The sequence below is a fragment of the Vespa mandarinia genome, chromosome 11 (genome assembly GCF_050613455.1).
Source record: "Vespa mandarinia isolate Hongniang chromosome 11, ASM5061345v1, whole genome shotgun sequence".
Taxonomy (NCBI): domain Eukaryota; kingdom Metazoa; phylum Arthropoda; class Insecta; order Hymenoptera; family Vespidae; genus Vespa; species Vespa mandarinia.
The window spans coordinates 1,482,501-1,487,500 of record NC_140820.1 but is presented as its reverse complement, the minus strand read 5'-3'; the positions used below and the strand labels follow the sequence as shown (position 1 = coordinate 1,487,500).

Genomic DNA, 5,000 nt, shown 5'->3' with positions numbered 1-5,000 from the left:
GATTTCTTTCCATATACAAAGAGAGAGAAAGAGAAAAAAAAGAGAGAGACTCACCATGATAACTTTGCAATTGATCCTTCGAAAGGTCTATAAACGAACGAACAATAGGTCGACCAAAGGGAGAGTTCTCTGTAGAAAAACTAAAAAAAGAAAAAAAGAGAAGAGAAAAAAAATTAGAAAAAAGAATAAAATCGATGAAAGAAAGAAGAAATAAGAAAATAATTAATAGAAGAAGAAGAAGAAGAAGAAGAAGGAGAAGAAGAAGAAAAAAAGAATAAAGAAGATAAGAAATCAATGAAAAGATTTTGTTCGATCAATGATTAAATCTAAAAGAGAAATTTAATCTTTCGATTAAGAACAAAAAAAAAAACAAAAACAAAAAAAGATTACAGTGCTCAAATAAAAGACAAATATTAAGATGGACGAAAGAAAGATTACAAAAAAAAAAAAAATGAAAAGAAGAACGGAATAAAAATAAATAAAAAGATAAAAGTAAATGAAAATAAAAAAAAGAAAAATTAAATTAAATAAAAAGATAAGTAAAAGGAATAAAATTAAGAAAAAAAAAAAAAAAAAATAAATAAATAAATAAATAAAAAACAAAGCAACAAAAAAGTAAACGATCGAATGGAATAAGTTTCACGAATATAACAGAGAGAAAAAAAGAGAGAGAGAGAGAGAGAGAGAGAGAGAGAGAGAGAGAGAAAGAGAGGAATAGTTCGGAGTATGATTTTGGTAGTGGGAGAGAGTGCGTAGATGGGAGAGGGACGTATGTGGGGAGGGGTAAGAAAAGAGGGGAAAGGTTTAAAGAGGGCTGCTGTCGTCATTGGGATTCTAACCGAGCTCGTCCGCTTTTAAATGGACGACCCCTCGTTTTGTCGTCAACACAACGAAACGGCTTAACGCTACTATGCGCTTCGTCGCCTACATTTACGCGTCTCTCTCTCTCTCTCTCTCTCTCTCTCTCTTTCTCTTTCTCTCTTTATCTCTGTCTCACACATTCCATCGTATATAGACTTTGTGTGCCATAGGAACGAACTGGAAATCGCAGGACGGACGTGTGGACGGGCTCAATACCTTTTAGGTACGAAAGGAAGCGAACTTCCTTCCTACCTATGATGTCACGCGCGAGCACGAGCCACAACACTATATGTGCATCTGTGTGTCTGTGTGTATGTGTATGTGTGTAGGTATGTATGTATCCAACAGAGAGAGAGAGAGAGAGAGAGAGAGAGAGAGATGGATGGATGGATGGGATGGATGGTTTGGGTGGGTGGGTGGATAGCTGGATGGATGCATGGATGGATAGAAAGAGATAAAGAGAGAGAGAGAGAGAGAGAATACACTAGCCACCGTTTATATAATCCATCCTGTGACGTCAAGTTGTTTAATCCATTCATTACTCGCGATCTCTCTCTCTCTCTCTCTCTCTCTCTCTCTCTTTCTCTTTCTCTCTCTCTCTCTTTATCTCTCTTTCTCACTCGCTCTAACTATCTACGTCTCTGTTTCCCTGTCATTCTTGCAGTAATACGACGTAACAAAAATAGATCAATTAATGGACGCACCAACGACAATGCGCCAATGTTCCTTCCTTCATTGTTACAATTTTTCTAATTCCTTTTCTTGTTTCTTTTCTCTATTTTTTTTTTTTTTTTGCGGGCCATTGAAAATCATGTAATAAGTGGACAAAGAAAAACAATTTCTTTTCGATACTTTTGAATGCTTTTCTGGTCTTTTTTCTTTCACTTTTTTAATTAATCCGAAAATTTCCCCATTCCGTCCTCCCCTCCCCTCCCCACCCCTCCACTCCCCCACGGGATTCTTATCCTTTTGATTGGAAAAAGATTTTTTTTCTCGTCGATTCTTTTTTCATTCTTTTCCATTCTTTTTTTTTCACCCTCGTGAGAATTTTTTTAATCGTGCGATCGATTCGATCGATTCGATCGATCGAACGAATATCGATTTCTTTTGAATGCGAATTATTTTTAGAAGAGGAAGGGGAGTGGTTGGTGGTGGGGTGGGTGGCGGCGGAGGGCGGGGGGCGGGGAAAAGAAAGAGGAAAAAAAAGACAAGAAAAGAAAAGGAAAGAAAAAAAAAGACGAGGAAATAGAGATCAATTTCGTAATGCTCTTACGCTTTCAATCATAGATAATGGCTTTTCGTTTAATCGATCCAACGAAGTGGTGGAGAATTGGGGGAGTGGGGGTGAAAGTGGTATCAAAGGGGTGGGAAAAGAGAAAGAAGAAAAAAAATATGAGTAAACAAATCGTGAAATTCGTCAAATTGTTCTTCGAAAATAAAAAAGAAGGAGAAGAGAGAGAGAGAGAAAAGAAAAAAAGAAAGAAAGAAGATGACTGAGAGAGAAGACGTGATAATAGTTAAAATAAGTTTTCATTCGTTTTTCCTTTTTTCATTCATGCTTTTCACTTTTCGTATTTGCACGAAAGGAAAAGTTTTACGTTCAAAAGATATAAAGCCTTGAGATCTATAATACGGACTGATTGTGTGTATCTGTGTGTGTGTGTGTGTGTGTGTATGTGTGTGCGTGTGTATGCGCGCGCGTATAATACACAGCAACACGGAATAGTGGGCGGACGTAACAACAACGAGCAAACGATTCAGATATCAAAGCCAGTGATCTTCATTCGGGATTTTCCCGTTCTTTTTATTTCTTTTTTATTTCTTTTTTTTTTTTTTTTTAATCCTTTTATCCTTTTTCATTTTTTCAGTTATTCCTTTTTCTGCTTTTTTTTTTTTTCTTTTCTTTTTTATCATATGACCGATCATTTTCCGTTCCACATTCGTAATCGTAACGTCTAATCGAAGAAGGAAAAATTATCAAACGAAACACGAATTGCAAAATCTTTTTGTGTTGATCAATGCTCACTTTTCTTTTCCATTACTTTTATTTTTGAAGAGATAAAGGATAATGGAATTGAGAAAAAGTATGAAAGAATAGAATAAGATTATTGGATAACACAAAGATACTGGGACGGAGAGGGCGGTTGGAGGGTGGGTGAGGGGGACATAGAGGGCAGCATCGGTGGTGGAATTTCGTTCGATTTTAATTTTACGTAACGTTAATCTAACGATAAATTTTAATCTCTCATCGATTATGACATTTATGCGTTTAAAAATGTGAATTCGCAATAGATAAAATTATTTTCTTCGACGAATGAAATAAATAAAATCACTCGTCTAATCACGTATCTAAATATTATAAACATATTGTGTTATACATATTATTTATTTATTTATTTAAAATATTATACACACACACACACATATATATATATATATATATAAATATACATACATGTAGTATAATTTCTTATCAAGTGAAAAAAAAGAGAGGAAAAAGAAGAAGAAAAAAAAAAAGGAGAGACCTATTGAGAAACACTGTGCCAGGCGAGACGGTAAAATAATTGTCTTGTGATAACGTAATAAGAATATATGGCTCGTGTGGTCAATAATTTTCCAACTTCGTTGAAGGCGGTATGACGTAAGGGCGAGCACGACGGTCGATAAGAATTCCGACGCCTCCATTCAGTCGAGTACGAGAGAAAGAGGAAACCCGGACGCATGAGATAGAGAGAGAGAGAGAGAGAGAGAGAGAGAGAGAGAGAGAGAGAGAGAGAGAGAGAGAGAGAGAGAGAGAGAGAGAGAGAGAGAGAGAGAGAGAGAGAGAGAGAGAGAGAGAGAGAGAGAGAGAGAGAGAGAGAGAGAATAAGAGAGAGAATAAGAGAGAGGGTGGTCTATAAGGGGAGGGGGAGGGAGGCAGGAGGAGACAGAGGGGAATCGGATACCGATACGAGAAGTCACGATTACGAAATCGTATTGCGAGCTCAAAGAGAACCATGGAATCTCATTCGAAAAAAAAAAAAAAGAAAGAAAAAAGAGAGAGAAAGAGAGACGATTTTAGGGATATGATGATTTTCCCTTTCCTCAAAATCGTAATCTAAATTGAAATTAATATTTTCAATGATAAAGAACTTTGTTATCCTTTTAAAGTCACAAAGTGACTTTAATCCCCTTTGGATATTAAAAAGAAAATTATTTAAAATACATTCAAGGCTAATAATTTTTTACTTATCACTATAAGATGATATCATTTGGATCTAAGCATACAGTATCATTCATTTCAAATGATGTTTCAAAAGAGAAAAAGAAAAAGAGATAAAGAGCGATAGATAGATAGAGACAGAGACAGAGAAAGAGAGAGAGAGAGAGAGAGAGAGAGAGAGAGAGAGTGAGACATACAGAATAATAGTGTGATAGAGGAAGTCGATGGTTTACGATGTTATCTCGAATACATATCGATGATGAAAAACGTCATAGGTTTGCCTTTGATGATCTTAACGAGTCTCTCTCTCTCTCTCTCTCTCTCTCTCTCCCTCTCTCATTGAGACAGATAATAGCTTATGTTGGATATACTTTCGCAGATGATTTGCGACACGGAACGATAATAAAAGAGAAAGAAAAAAGAGACAGTGAGAAAGAGAAAGAGAGAGAGAGAGAGAGAGAGAGAGAGAGAGAGAGAGAGAGACAATATATATATGTATATGCATATGCATATGTATATGTATATGTATATGTATATGTATATGTATATGTATATGTATACGTATATGTATATGTAACTTACACGTGAATAAACGTATATTATCGCGTGTATTTTACGCAACAAGTCGCTCGTACGCGTGGGTCTCAGGTGGCGCCATGACGCAACTTCTTTATCTCTATTATTTTATTCGGTTATGCTTGGCTCCACTTGATAATCGCGCGAATATGACTACGACGGGTACAACGGGTAAGACAATTACTACGATGACTACGATGACGATAGACTTAAAGATAATTATAGTTAACACCTTATCGTAGGTAAAATGATTTGATTTTTTTTTCCTTCTTTCTTTTTTTCTTGTTCTCTCTCTCTCCCTCTCTCTCTCTCTCTCTTTCTCTTTCTCTCTTTTTTCTTCCAAGTTTATAAGAAAATATTT

General features: G+C 35.8%; 1 long non-coding RNA gene across 8 annotated transcripts in view; it reads right to left on the bottom strand.

Moving 5' to 3' along the window:
* The window catches only part of LOC118441177 (uncharacterized), a 65,478-nt gene that overhangs the window by 22,012 nt on the left and 38,466 nt on the right, over positions 1–5,000 (bottom strand). For all 8 annotated transcript variants that reach the window (XR_014982724.1, XR_014982729.1, XR_004838024.2 and 5 more), the window contains one exon: positions 55–140. This is a non-coding gene — a long non-coding RNA (uncharacterized LOC118441177). The remainder of the gene's footprint in view (positions 1–54; positions 141–5,000) is intronic.